Genomic DNA, 15,637 nt, shown 5'->3' on the forward strand with positions numbered 1-15,637 from the left:
CTGGAGTACAGTGGCACAATCTTGTCTCACTGCAAGCTCCGCCTCCCGGATTCATGCCATTCTCCTGCCTCAGCCTCCCAAGTAGCTGGGACTACATGCGCGCGCCACTAACCCCGGCTAATTATTGTATTTTTTAACAGAGACCGGATTTCACCATCTTGGCCAGGCTGGTCTCGAACTCCTAATCTAGTGATCCTCCCGCCTCAGCCTCCCTAAGTGCTGGGATTACAGGTGTACGCCACCGCGCCCGGCCCTGTGGTGTCTTTTTAAAGAACAGAACTTGGGGCCAGGTGCGGTGGCTCGCGCTTGTAATCTCAGCACTTCGTGGGGCCGGGGACAGGAGGAGTGCTTGAGCCCAGGAGTTGGAGACCAGCCTGGGCTCTCTCACAGCTCACTACAGCTTCGACCTCCTGGGCTCAAGCAATCCTCCCGCCACAGCGCCTCCCAAAATGCTGGGATTGCAGGCGTGGGCCACCACGCCCGACTAAAAATCAGTCTTTTCCTTGGGCTTCTGGTCTCTTCGCTCGTTTAAGCACCCCATAGCTGCAGCCGTCTGGACTTTCCCTGGTGCTGGTGGACGTTTCTGGGGCGCACTCCCATGTTGCTGCCTGGGGAGTTTTGCACCCCGCAAGTGCGCCCCTCCCCTCCCCCGTGAGGCTGCGGGGCCGGCTTGGTTGTGCAGGGGAGAGGAGGCCCGAGGGGCCGCGCCCTGTCACCGCGCAACCACCGCGCCCGCCTCGGCAGCCTCCAGCCCTCCTGGGGAGCACAGGGGGTCGCTGGGGGCCCCACTGCCTTAGGAGGCCGTTCTTGGGAGGGCCGCCCGGGTTGGAAGATGGGAAAGGTGCAGAAACAGAAGACCGGTAGACGCTGTCCCCACTCGCACACAGCGCCAGGGTCCCTGCCCGCCCTGCCCTTCGCGCGCCCGCGAGGCGACGGCCGCGCGACCTTTCCCGGGACGGTCTCGGGAGTGCCGTGGGGTCCCTGGGGCTCGGATCCCGGCGCCTGCGCCTCCGCCAGGGGCGACCCCACAGCCAGACTCCTGCTTCGGCACAGGACCCGCCTCGGCCTCCAGCCCCCTTTCTAAATCCCTGAGGGCCTCGGGGTTCGAGGACAGGGCCCGGGGACTGGGGGGCGGGGAGAGAGGCCGCGCGGGGTGGCGCGGCTGCGCGAGGGGCTCTGTTTGGAGGGCAGGGCGGAGCCCTCTGCTGGCCGCGGTGGGGACGGCGGGCTCCCCTGCAGTCACCAGGCTGTAGCCAGCCCTTCCTCGTCCTCCTTCCTCCTTCCTCGTCCTCCTTCCTCCTTGTGCAAAGGTGCGCTCAGTACCACGTGGAAATCACCGTGGAACAGGCACCAGGTGGGTGGGTTTGAGAAGCTGCGCAGTGTCCAACATCCTGTTACAAAGGAATTGCAGGTATTTAAGAATTAAAGAAAAACGATTCTCTTTTCTACTTATGTGGATCACTGTCTCAAACGCCAGCTAAGTCATTAGCATACACGTGCTTGTTGGGTGGCTTGACCTAACTACTTAATAAACTCACCTGCCAGGTGTTGCCTGCCCCTAGGAGGCCCTGAACATTTTCAGACACCGAGGGCTCCATGAACTGAACTTGGGAACTGGAGGCTCCCAAATATAAAAATTAACATCTTCCTCAGGAGGGTGGCCACAGGTGCGTTTTGGCAGTTCCGTGTGGTCAAGCGGGACACCAGAGGGGCCTGATGTCAGGCAGGAACCGGCGGGGGTGGATGTCTAAGCTACCCTTGCCCTGCTGAACCCTGATGGGCAGCATTTCTTTTCTGAAAGCAAAACTCAAAAGAAGAATTCAGGCGGGGTGTGAGCTCACCCCTGTAATCCCAACACTTTGGGAGGCCGATGCGGGCAGATCCTCTGAGGTCAGGAGTTCAAGACCAGCCTGGCCAACATGGTGAAACCCCATCTCTACAAAAATACAAAAATTAGCCAGGCATGATGGCGGGTGCCTGTAGTCCCAGCTACTCGGTAGGCTGTGGCAGGAGAATCGCTGGAACCCAGGAGGCGGAGGTGGCAGTGAGCTGAGATCGTGCCCTCTAGTCTGGGCAACAGAGACTCTGTTTCCAAAAAAAAAAAAAGAGAAATTCAGGTGTGCATTTTTTCTATACCCACGTGGTGTTGACCAGCCTGTGAAGTTTAGTTGGGCCTGAGAAAAATTGGAGAAACAACAGGACATGGATTTGCTGAAGGCTTCACACTGAGCTGTGGTGATTGTGTGGGGACTCCATGCGGCCGGTGATAGCCTGGCACAGCTGGAAGGCCCTGTGTCCACGGCACGAAAAAGCTCAGATCTTCCCAGGGCTGGACATCAGGCCATGTGGAAAGCAGTCGGGCAGCATCTGTTAAAATTTAACATGCCTCTGTCTTCGGGCCAGCAACCCCACTCTGAGCAACCAGACCTAGAAATGAAGCACAAGTGGGTGGGGCCTGTGTGCAGAGACATTACCATGGGGCCCCAAATTGGTAGCAAAGTGACTGCCTGTCACCCAGGGCTGGATGAGTAAATTACAGTCACCCACAGCATGGAATATTATGCAGCCACAAAAAGGACCCAGTGAGGAGGCTGCGAGCAGTAGATTTCACAGGGATTTCTACAAGGCATCATTGACTGAGAACATCATGATACAGAAAAATGTGTGAAACAGGATGCCACTGTGTAATGAATTAACAGAATACCTCTGTGGATGCACGTGTGTAGAGGTATATACACATCAATATGCACACGTGTGCTTGATTATTATATATAAGGATAAAGGAAAAATACAGAGAATAGATGGAATACAAATTAGGTTATTGACATAGGGTATGTGGGTGGTGAGACAGAGACGGGAGAGGAAAGGGAAGTATACAGCCAAGAAAAGAAGGAAAAGAAGACTAATTAAAGTAAATTAAAGCAAAATTCTTGCTTATATATTTCTATAAGGTGTTACACACATCCACATATATATGTACACATACACGCTTAAATGTGTATACAGATATGTTTATGACAGAGGGAGATTACACACAGTTCTGTGGCAAGATATAGTGGCATGAGAAGAAAAACCATTATTGTTGTTTCAAAATAAATGTAAGATGGCCATGGAGTCTGTGGGTCAGGCACTGGGGAAAGGTGCAGCTGGAGTTTGCACTTGGCGTCAGATGCCATCTAAAGGCTCATCTGTGCTGGGGACCCCCTTTCCAAGGTGGAGCCTCACACAGCTGGCAGCGTGGTGTTAACTGCTGGCCTCTTCGTGGGGTTACTTGATGTCTTCATGGCAGTGTCGGGCAGCCGCAGGTGAACTGTGGTAAACAGATAGTAGCCATAGATAGGGCAATCGAATGCAGGTGGCTGTGGGCTGTAGTTTAGTGACCCCGACGTAGCCTTGGAGCCATGGTTAAAGCTTTGACCTTTTCTCTGAGAGACATGGAGAGGCGCTGGGGGACTTGAGCAAGAAATAACCTGGCCTGGCTCAGTTGTTTTTTTTTTTTTTTTTTTGAGACAGTTTCACTCTTGTTGCCTAGGCTGGAGTACAATAGCATGATCCTGGCTCAGTTTTTTTTTTTTTTTTTTCTGAGACAGAGTTTCACTCTTGTTGCCTAGGCTGGAGTACAATAGCGTGATCTCGACTCACTGCAAACTCTGCCTCCTGGGTTCAAGCGATTCTCCTGCCTCAGCCCCCCGAGTAGCTGGGATTACAAGTGTGCACCACCATGCCCGGATAATTTTGTATTTTGAGTAGAGACAGGGTTTCTTCATGTCGGTCAGGTTGGTCTCGAACTCCCGACCTCAGGTGATTCACTCGCCTCAGCCTCCCAAAGTGCTGGGATTACAGGCGTGAGCCACTGCACCTAGGCCTGGCTCAGTTTTAAGAGGGGCACTCTGGCTGCTGTGTGGGAGTCACACAGAGGGGTCAAGAGGGGAGCCAGAAGACTGGAGCAGGTGTGATCTTGGGGGACAAGGGTGGTGAATATGGGGTGAGAAGGGGCTCCTGGATGTACTTTGAGGGTAGACTCGGATTGGTTGATTAATTCATTTACTCAGGAAGAAACACAAATCAAAATGCTCTGTTATAGTTGGCCCCATGTAGTCATCCTGAGCTCAGCGCAGATGGCCAAGAAACTCAGGGGGTGAGTGTGAGGTGGCCGTTGGTGAGTGGGGCAGGGCAGCTGCAGCCAGAGGAGATGGAGTTAGGTGGAGCAATTCTACCCAACAGGGAGGCCGGTGTCTGGAAAGAGGGCCTGGGGCCAGTCTGCCCTAGTGCTGAGGGCTGGTTTGCCAGCTGTGTGGGGGTCCAAGGAGCGGGCAGCCATTCTGGCAAGGGCTGGCCATCTGTGGTCCTGGAGCACAGTGGCAGGGCCGTCCAGCTTGGACAAGCCACAACTGGCCCATCCCCGACTCTTGGGCACTGCTCTGTACAAAGAAATATGTAGATACATAACTTAAAATGAAGCTGTGGGTTTTGTGATTCAAGCTGGTGATTCATATTCTGCAACTGCTGGTCAGTGCTGTGTTTAAGTAAAAATGCAGGTCCAGCATTTTTCCCCAACTTATCCTGACAATTTTCTGACATGGATAAAAGTTGAGAAAATAGTTTAACACCCATACACCCACCACCTGGATTCAGCACCTAACTTTTGCCATATTTGATTCATCTATGTATTTTTTTACCCAATCCCAGATATAATGAGGAGGTTGAACAAGAACGATTGCTCAACAAATGTCAGCTTTCCTCCAGTTATCTAACAAAAAAAGTTATTGGTGAAAATAAGATGTGACATAGTTACTTTAGGATTTTGCTCTTGGTATTTATATAACAATCTGAGGCCTTGATTGGAACCTTCCTGGTGAGAGATTGAATGAATATACAAACAGACAATAGCCAGAGCATGTATAAAACTAGAACTCAGACCCGCAATCTGCAGCAACCAGGCCAGGAAACTGACCCGTTACCTGCCGGAACTAGCCCAGGAAGGCAGCCTGCTGCCTATATATCAGGTTGATAGAAAGTTGGCCCACCATCTCCAGCACGCTAAACAATGACACCTGTGACAATCAGCCCCAAATGTCCAGGATTAATGACTGCCTGCCTTTGTAATTTAAATTTTTTTTTTTTTTTTTTTTGAGATGGAGTCTCATTCCAGCACCCAGGCTGTAGTGCGGTGGCATGGTCTTGGCTTATTGTAACCTTGACCTCCTGGGTTCAAGCAGTTTTTCTGTCTCAGCCTCCCAAGTAGCTGGGATTACAGGCACGCGCCACCACACCCGGTGAATTTTTTTTTTTTTTTTTTTTTTGAGACGGAGTCTTGCTCTGTCACCCAGGCTGGAGTGCAGTGGCCGGATCTCAGCTTACTGCAAGCTCCTCCTCTCGGGTTCACGCCGTTCTCCTGCCTCAGCCTCCTGAGTAGCTGGGACTACAGGCACCTGCCACCTTGCCCGGCCAGTTTTTTTTTTTTTGTATTTTTTAGTAGAGATGGGGTTTCACCGTGTTAGCCAGGATGGTCTCGATCTCCTGACCTCGTGATCCGCCTGTCTCGGCCTCCCAAAGTGCTGGGATTACAGGCTTGAGCCACCGCGCCCGGCCGAATTTTTGTTTTTTTAATAGAGAAAGGGTTTCGCCATGTTGGCCAGGCTGATCTTAAACTCCTGACCTCAAGTGATCCGCCCACCTTGGCCTCCCAGTGCTGGGATTACAGGTGTGTGCCACCACACCTGGCTAATTTTTGTATTTTTAGTAGATACAGGGTTTTGCCATGTTGGCCAGGCGGCTTCAGCCTCTAACTTTTGGACCAACCCTTTTAACTTAGGACCAACCAAAGAAAACCAAATATTTGCCCCTAACCAATCCCATAAAATGCCCTCTTCTAGTTAGCTGCCTCCAGTTTCTCCATGATGGCAGCCTCCATCAGGGCACCCCTGAAGCCTCCCGTTTTCCACCATGAGGCTTCCCCTCCTCAGCCTGCCTTTGAGTCTCTGCCAAACAAAAGTGAGGATGGCCGACTCCCTTGCTAGAGCAAGCTCTCAATCAATAGCCTTGCTGTTCTCATTTGGCTGGTCTTTGTTTATTTCCACAATGGGATTATAATTTTCTTCTGCATGAAATTTTCTGAGTAAATCTACCTTTTAAAGCCAGGGAAAAAAATGGTGGTTTCCAAATGAGATCCACAAGCCCGGAAGATGAGCAGATGTTGTGGGCAGGGTGGGGTGGGAAGGAACTTGATTTGGAGGTGGGGGTTCAGGAGGGACCCCACTCTCCCAGGCCAGGGGCAGAGGGACGACCTTGCTAAGAGGAACATGGAACATAGAGCCAGGTGGGGGAGGCCGTGCCCTGTGGACGCAACACTGTCCTGCATTCCAGCCTCCCACTCCCGATCCCGATCCCAGCCGTTCAGAACAAACCTCAGACTGAGTGGACACCGAGTCTGCTCAGGCTGCCAGAACTGAGACCATAGACTGGGCGGCTTCAACAACAGCAGTTTATTTCCCCAAAGTTCTGGCGTCTGGAAGTCCAAGATCAAGGTGTGAGCAGGTTGGCTTCTCCGGAGCCCTCCTTCCTTGGCTGGTAGACAGCCATGGTCCAGCTGTGTCCGCACATGCGCACGTGGTCTTTTCTCTGTGCACACCCCTCCCTGCTGTCTCTTTCTCTTCTTTTTTTTTTTTTTTTGAGACAGAGTCTCCCTCTGTTGCCCAGGCTGGAGTGCAGTGGCGCGATCTCGGCTCACTGCAAGCTCCGCCTCCCGGGTTCCCGCCATTCTCCTGCCTCAGCCTCCGGAGTAGCTGGGACTATAGGCGCCCGCCACCTCGCCCAGCTAATTTTTTTGTATTTTTTTTTTTTAGTAGAGACGGGGTTTCACCGTGTTAGCCAGGATGGTCTCGATCTCCTGACCTCGTGATCCACCCGTCTGGGCCTCCCAAAGTGCTGGGATTACAGGCTTGAGCCACCGCGCCCGGCCCTCTTTCTCTTCTTACAAGGACATCAGTCCTGTTGAATTAGGGCCCCATCTTATGACTTCATTTAACCTTAATTACCTCTTTTTTTTTTTTTTTTTTTTTTTTTTTAGACAGAGTCTCGCTCTGTCGCCCAGGCTGGAGTGCAGTGGCACGATCTCAGCTCACCACAACCTTCGCCTCCCAGGTTCAAGCGATTCTTCTGCCTCAGCCTCCTTAGTAGCTGGGATTACAGGCACCCACACCACACCCGGCTAATTTTAATTATCTCTTTAAATGCCCTATCTTTGAATACTATTACCTTTTAAAATACTGGGGGATAGAGCTTCACCACAGGAATTTGGGGGAACAGAATTCAGTCCATAACAGGTGGTCAGAGACATGTGCCCAAGGTGTCCATGAGCAACCCAGTTCCTTTTTTATTTTTATTTTGAGACAGGATCTCACTCTTTCACTCAAGTGGAGCGCCGCGGTTCAATCAGGGCTCACAGCAGCCTTTAATTCCTGGGTTCAAGTGATCCTCTAGCCTCAGTCTCCTGAGTAGCTGGGACTACAGGCGCACGCCACCACACCTGGCTAATTTTCAAATTTTTTTGTAGAGATAAGGCCTCTCTATGTTCCTCAGGCTGGTCTTGAATTCCTGGCCAAAAGTGATCCTCCCACGTTGGCCTCCCAAAGTGTCAGGATTATAAACGTGAGCTACCATGCCTAGCTAGCAGTCCCAGTTCTGAGGACTTGACATTCACGGGTTTATGCTCTGCCCCCTTCTAGTTAGCAGATTGTCCCACTGCCTGGAGTGGCTGCTCTCTCTCTGGTCCTAGTGGAGTGGTATACTATAGAACCAGTGTCCTTACTTTAGGTTCCTAGCGGGCTTCCTGACTATAGTGAACCCCAGGCTGTGGCATATTTTGTGGACAAGTGAGTCTATGCCTTTTGCACTTTTCAGGGAGAAGGTGAACGACGTTCACGTTATTCTCCAAGGGAAAATCGATAAGGACCATTGCTCCAGGTGACTGGGGTCGGTGAGTCCACACGAAGCCCCGGAAGGAGTAAGGTTGTGCATGTGGCCCTTTAGAACAGTACGTGGAGGAGGAGAGAATTTCTGACATGCCTGTGGTACAGAGATGTCAGAAACGTACCTGGGCGTTATACACAAGGCACTTCCAAACACTTTATTTTAGGCTGGGCACAGTGGCTCACACCTGTAATCCCAGTACTTTGGTAGGCCAAGGCGGGCGGATCACTTGAGGTCAGGAGTTCAAGACCAGCCTGACCAACATGGTGAAACCCCATCTCTACTAAAAAATACAAAGATGAGCCGGGCGGGGCTGACTCAAGCCTGTAGTCCCAGATACTTGGGAGGCTGAGGCTGGAGAATTGCTTGAACCTGGGAGGTGGAGGTTGCAGCGAGGTGAGATGGTGCCATTGCACTCCAGCCTGGGTGAGAAGAGCAAAACTCTGTCTCAAAAAAAAAAAAACCCAAAAGAAAAAAACAGTTCCTTACTTTAAATGATCCTCACAACAATCCAGGGTGAGGCAGGCAGCTGTTGTTATTGATAGATCCCTGAGACCCCTATTTCAAAGGAGGAATTGGCTCGCAGAGGTTACAATTGGCCCAGGGTCATCCCACTAGGAGCCTAGAGCTGCTGGCTCCTGATCCCAGGGCTCCATGGCCTCACACTGCCTGTGCACTCTAAGTAAGTTGTGCTTGTGTGGCTGGCTCACGCCTATATTTCAAGGCATAAGTTAGGATCCATGAGTTCAGTTCTATTTGTATTTCATAAATCTCTGTATGTCAGTTCATTTCCCACCAGAGGCCAAAGCACAGCCACCTAGACCACTGTGCTCACACTTCCATGCCAAGAGCAAAGCATTGACTCAAAGCACCAGTTCTCAACCTTGATAATCCATGTAGGGTCCCCTGGGGAGACTTTGAAAACTAGAAAGCCTGGGCCTCCTCACTCAGGCCCAACCTGACTCAGGGCTTTCCCCCCATCATTTTTTTTTTTCTTTTTTTGAGATGGAGTTTTGCTCACAGGTGTGAGCCACTGCGCCCAGCCACTTTTCCACTTTTTATAGGCCCACTAGGTAACTGTGATGGATATGGAGGATTAAGACCCACTGATTTAGAGAAAGTTTTGGAACTGAAGTGGAAACAGAAGGGTCACTAGTGAGTTTGCTAACTGATCTTTCTTTATACATCAGTTTATGATTAGGTTCAGCTGTGAAGAACAAAGTCCTGAATAATAGAGGTTTACACAAGATAGAAGTTTATTCTGGTGGGGCATGGTGGCTCACACCTGTAATCCCAGCACTTTGGGAGACTGAGTCAGGCAGATAACCTGAGGTCGGGAGTTCCAGACCAGCTTGACCAATATGGTGAAACCCCGTCTCTACTAAAAATAGAAAAATTAGCTGGGCATGGTGGTGTGCAACTGTAATTCCGGCTACTCAGGAGGCTGAGGCAGGAGAATCTTTTGAACCTGGGAGGCAGAGGTTGCATTGAGCCGAGATCGAGCCACTGCACTCCAGCTTGGGTGACAGAAGGAGACCTTGTTTGATCAAAAAAAAAAAAAAAAGTAAAAGAAGTTTATTATGTCCCATATAAATGAAGTCTGGAAGTAGACAGTTTCAGGGCTACAATAGCATCTTCATGATGTTTTAGGCTTCTTTGATCTTGTGACTTCTGTTCCCAAGATCACCTCATTCTCAAGGTCTAAATGGGAGCTAGTGCTCCAGTCATCACATGTGTGTTCCAGGCAGCAGGACAGGGGAAAGAAGGATGAAGGGCATGCCTTTTTTTTTTTTTTTTTAAGGAGGCTTCCTAGAAGTATTATATAACATTTATGTTTACATTTCTTCAGCCAAAAAGACACAAAAAGCACTAACCATAAAACAAACAAAAATTAATAGACTATTAAAATGGAAAACTTCACTTTATCAGGAGTTCATGAAAAGAGTAGACAATCAAGTCAAAGACTAGGAGAAGATATTCAGAAAACATGTATCTGTCAAAGTATTCTTAGTAAAAATGTTTAAAGAATTCCTGCAAATGAATAAGAAAAAGCCAAATGATTCAATTTTTTAAAATGAGCAGAAGAGGAAATGGGGACTTTTTATTTCCAGTTCTAAGCTCCTTCTAAGGAGCTTAGAAGCCATCACTCCATCCTAACAACAAGTACACAGTTGAACATACTGAAGAATCAAAGAGCTCTTTTTGGATCCTTCAGAGAGGTGAGGACACAGGGTAGACCATCGTCCCCAGCACTGGAGGGACTGACAGGCAGACACAGGGAGTTGCAGCTAACTGAAGCAGAGACTGTGGGCAGAAACCACCACAGGAATCAATGCCGGGAGGAAACCTGAACTGCCAGTGGCCAGTTGCTGGAGGCTAGTGGGGATGAGTCTGAGAGTTCGAAACTCCAGGGCACCCATTCACAGGATAAGGGGAAGAATATTGTGAGATTTCCTTCCAGGACCTTGAACAGATTTCCACAGTGGATACTGGAGAAAAATCTTGTATTTCTAGCAGGAGGAGGGGAAAAGGAACTATTTTGAAATAAGCCATAGCATTCTGTTCTTAATAGACCTGCCCTCAGGAGAACTAGTTAGTCAGAGTCTACCTGCAGGGATATTTTATTTTCAAATTTTTTTTGAGACAAGGTCTTGCTCTGTTGTACAGGCTAGAGTGCAGTGGCATAATCATGGCTCATTGCAGCCTTGGCCTCCCAGACTCAAGCAATCCCTCCATCTCAGCCTCCCTCGTAGCTGTTGACTACAGGTCACGCTTCCACACTGGACTAATTAAAAAACAAATTATTGTAGAGATATGGTCTCACTGTGTTGCCCAGGCTGGTCTCAAACTCTTGTGCTCAAGTGATCCTCCTGCCTTGACTTCCCAAAGTGCTAAGATTACAGGCATGAGGCACCACGCCCGGCCCTAATTTTTTCTTTGGATGATACCTTATAATTGTACATATTTAAGTAGTATATATGATATTTTATTACGTGCATAGAATGTGTAATGATCAAGTCAGGGTATTTGGGGTGCGCATCACCTGGAATATTTATCATTTCTTTGTGTTGGGAACATTTCTAGCTGTTTTGAAATATGCAACACACTGTTGTTGACTATAGTCACTCTACTCTGCTATTGAACATTGAGACTTATTCCTTCTATGTAGCTGTATGTTTGCATGCATTAATCAACTTTTCTTCATCCCCCTCACCCCCCGCCACACACACCTTCACCTGCTGGAGTATTATTAGAGCTTAACTGACTTGGAGGAAGGGAAGTAGCAATTCCAGCCCACAGTAGCTATTCCGCTCCACCTAAGGGGGAAGACAAGGATCCGTGAAGTTCATGGTACAGAGCGATAGGCTCACAAGAAGTCCTAATCATAGCAGGACACGTCCTCTCCCCCCAGCATTACCACATCGCTAAAGGCTGAGCAGTTCCTTTTACTCAGTACACCATGTACACCATCAAGAAAACTATATACAAAGCATAACACAAGGCAAAAAACACAATTTGAAGAGACAGAGCATTAGAATGAGACGCGGCAGGAATGTTAGAATTATCAGACCGGGAATTTAAAACAACTATGATTGATATGCTAAGGGCTCTAATGGATACAGCAGACAGCATGCAAGCACAGATGGGTAATATAAGTAGAGAGATGAAAATCCTACATAAGAACCAAAAAGAAATGCTATAGATTAAAAAAAAAAAAACCCCAAAAAACAAAACACCACTGTAACAGGAATGAAGAATGCCTTGATAAGCTCATTAGTAGACCGGACACCGCTGAGGAAAGAATCTCTCAGCTTAAGGATATATCAACAGAAACTTTCAAAACTGCGAAGCAAAGGGAACAAAGACTGAAAAAAAGAAAAAAACAAAACAAAACAAAAAAACATGCCCCAAACCAAATCAGAACAGAATATCCAAGGACTATGGGGCCAACTATAGAAAGGTGTAACCTATGTGTAATGAGAATACCAGAAAGAGAAGACAGAAGAAATATCTGAAACAATAATGACAGGATTTCCCCCAGATTAATATCAGACATCAAACCACAGATCCAGGAAGCTCCGAGAACACTAGCCAGGATAAATGCCCCCCAAACCCCCACACCTAGGCATATCATTTAGAACCCACAGAAAATCAAAGATAGAGGAAAATTCTTGAAAGTAGCCAGAGGAAAAAAGCGCCGTACCTACAAGGAACAAAGATAATAATTACATCTGACTTTTCTTTAAAAACAGTGCAAGCAAGAAGAGAGTGGAGTGAAATATTTAAAATATTGGGAGGAAAAAAAGCACCAACCTAGAATTCTACATACTGTGAAATTATCCTTCAAAAGTGAAGGAAAAATGAAAACTTTCTCAGACAAACAAAAAGCGAAGGGCTATGTTGCTGGCAGAACTGCCTTGCAGCAATGTTAAAAGAAGTCTTAAGAAGAAAAATAATATAGGTCAGAAACTCAAGCTCTACATAAAGAAAGGAAGAGGGCTGGGTGCAGTGGCTCATGCCTGTAATCCCAGCACTTTGGGAGGCCAAGGCAGGCAGATCACCGGAGGTCAGGAGTTCGAGACCAGCCTGGCCAACATGGCAAAACCCAGCCTGGGTGACAAAGCGAGATTCTATCTTAAAACAAAAAACAAAAAACAAAAAACTTTTAGTTTTTCTTTTTTTTTTTTTTTTTTTTGAGATGGAGTCTCACGCTGTTGCCCAGGCTGGAGTGCAGTGGCGCGATCTCGGCTCACTGCAAGCTCCACCTCCCGGGTTCCCGCCATTCTCCTGCCTCAGCCTCCTGAGTAGCTGGGACTACAGGCACCCGCCACCGCGCCCGGCTGATTTTTTGTATTTTTAGTAGAGACGGGGTTTCACCGTGGTCTCGATCTCCTGACCTTGTGATCCGCCTGCCTCGGCCTCCCAAAGTGCTGGGATTACAGGCTTTAGCCACCGCGCCCGGCCAACTTTTAGTTTTTCTTATTCTTAATGGATCTAACAGATCAATTAATATCTAACAGATCAATACAGCTACATACTGTAAGTTTATATGCATAAGTAAAATGAATGACAGCAATAAGACAAAGCACAGGAGAGAAGAGTTAGTATCATTTTGTTACAAGGTACTCATGCTGACTGTGAGGTGGTATCGTGTTATTTGAAGGTAGACTTGGAGTAGTTGTAAATGTATATTGCAAACTCTAGGGCAACCACTAAAAAAGTTTAAAAAGGAGATAACTGATATGCTAATGGTCTAGATAAAACAGAATCATATATTATCTCTTTTATTTTTTGAGATGGAGTCTTGCTCTGTTGCCCAGGCTGGAGTGCAATGGCGCAATCTCAGCTCACTGCAGCCTCTGCCTCCCGAGTTCAAGGGATTCTCCTGCCTCAGCCTCCTGAGTAGCTGGGATTACAGGCACCTGCCATCATGCCTGGCTAATTTTTGTATTTTTGTAGAGATGGGGTTTCAACATGTTGGTCAGGCTGGTCTTGAACTCCTGACCTCATGTGATCCGCCCACCTCGGCCTCCCAAAGTGCTGGGATTACAGGTGTGGGTCACTGCACCCAACCTACAATCTCAATTAAAACTTCAAAAGGCAGAAAAAGAATGGAAGACAAAAATAGGAATAAAGAACAAGGGCAACTAATAGAAAATAGTAAAAAAAAATATGGTAAATATTAATCTAGTTACATCAATATTCACTTTGAACATCAGTGGTTTACATACACCAATTAAAAAAATATATATATAGAGAGATGGAGTTTCGCTCTTGTTGCCCAGGCTGGAGTGCAATGGCACGATCTCAGCTCACTGCAACCTTCACCTCCTAGGTTTCTCTCTCTCTCTATATATCTCTCTATATATCTACCTATATCTATAGCTATATCTATATATAGAGAGAGAAATTGTCAGAGTGGATCAAGGAACAAAGAACAGTGGATCAAGGAACAAGATCCAGCTATATGTTGTCTACAAGAAACTCACTTAAAATATAAAGACACATATAGATTAAAAGTAAATGGATGAAGAGAAATACACCATGCTAACACTGATCAAAAGAGATCAGTAGTAGGTCTATTAATTTGAGACAGAGCAGACTTCAAAGCAAGGAAAGTTATCAAGGATAAAGAAGGGCAATACATAGGCCGGGCATGGTGGCTCACACCTGTAATCCCAGCACTTTGGGAGGCCGAGGCGGGCGGATCACGAGGCCAGGAGAACGAGACCATTCTGGCTAACACGGTGAAACCCCGTCTCTACTAAAAATACAAAAAATTAGCTGGGCATGGTGGCGGGCACCTGTGGTCCCAGCTACTCTGGAGGCCGAGGCAGGAGAATGGCGGGAACCCGGGAGGCGGAGCTTGCAGTGAGCTGAGATTGTGCCATTGCACTCCAGCCTGGGTGACAGAGCGAGACTCTGTCTCAGAAAAAAAAAAAAAACAAAACCAGAAAGGCAATGCATAATGACAAAGGGGGTCATTTGTCCCTTGGTCATTATGTAATGCCCTCTTATCCACTGAGGTTCTACAATCCTTTACATGTATACAAAACTAATAAAACTGAAAGGAAAATTGATAAATCTATGAACATAGTTGAACACTTTAACCACATTTTATCAGAAATGGTCAGATCCAGCAGGCAGAAAATCAGTAAAAGTGTAGTTGAACTCAAAACACCATCAATCATGAGATATAATTAACATCTCTAAACTACTTCCTTCAACAACAGCAAAATACTCTCAAGCTCACACAGAATATTCACCAAGATAAACCACATTTCAGGCCATAAAGCATTCCTTAACAACTTTAAAAGAATAGAAATCATGCAGTATTTGCTTTCAGACCACAATGGAATCAAACTACAAATCTGTAACAGAAAGATAACTGGAAAATGCCAAAATACATGGAAATTAAACAAGACGCTTCCTTAGGAAAAAAACCAACAAACACATGGATTAAAGGAGAAATCTCAAGATAAGTTTGAAAATATTTTGAGCCAAATGAAAATGAAAATACAACATGTCTTAGCCTATTTTATGTTGCTATTATAGAATACCACAGACTGGGTAATTTATAATGAACAGAAATTTATTTGACTCACAATTCTAGAGGCTCAGAAATCCAAGAGTATGGTGATGGCATCTGGCAAAGGCCTTTGTGCTGTGTCATCCCATGGCAGAAGGTAGAAGGGCAAGAGAGGGTGAGAGCAAGAGCAAGAAAGCAAGAGGGGAGCCAAACTCACTTTTATGACAACCTACTTTTGAGATAACTGCTAGCCCATGCCCGTGATCATGACATTAATCCATTAATGAGAGCAAAGCCCTCAGAACCAAATCATCTCTTATTAGGGCCCAGCTCCCAAAACTGTTACATTGGGGATTGTTTCCAACACATGAACTTTGAGGGGTATATTCCAACCATAGCACAATTTATCCAAGATCGTGGGATGCAGCAAAAGCAGTACATGAAGGGAATTTATCGCACTGAATGCATACATCAGAAAAGAAGAAAAATCTAAAATCGAAAATCTAAATTTCCACAGTAGAAAACTAGAGAAAGAAGAGCAAATTAATTCCAAAGTAATCAGAAGAAAAGAAATAAAATAATTAGAGCAGAAAGCAATGAAACTGAACACAGGAAATCAGTAGAGGAAATCCACAA

General features: G+C 47.0%; 1 protein-coding gene across 1 annotated transcript in view; it reads right to left on the reverse strand.

The window, feature by feature from the left end:
- POLR2D (RNA polymerase II subunit D) overlaps positions 1–15,637 on the reverse strand; it is a 471,659-nt gene that overhangs the window by 376,727 nt on the left and 79,295 nt on the right. The gene's annotated exons all lie outside the window — the stretch shown is intronic.

The sequence above is a fragment of the Macaca thibetana genome, chromosome 12 (genome assembly GCF_024542745.1).
Source record: "Macaca thibetana thibetana isolate TM-01 chromosome 12, ASM2454274v1, whole genome shotgun sequence".
Taxonomy (NCBI): Eukaryota; Metazoa; Chordata; class Mammalia; order Primates; family Cercopithecidae; genus Macaca; species Macaca thibetana.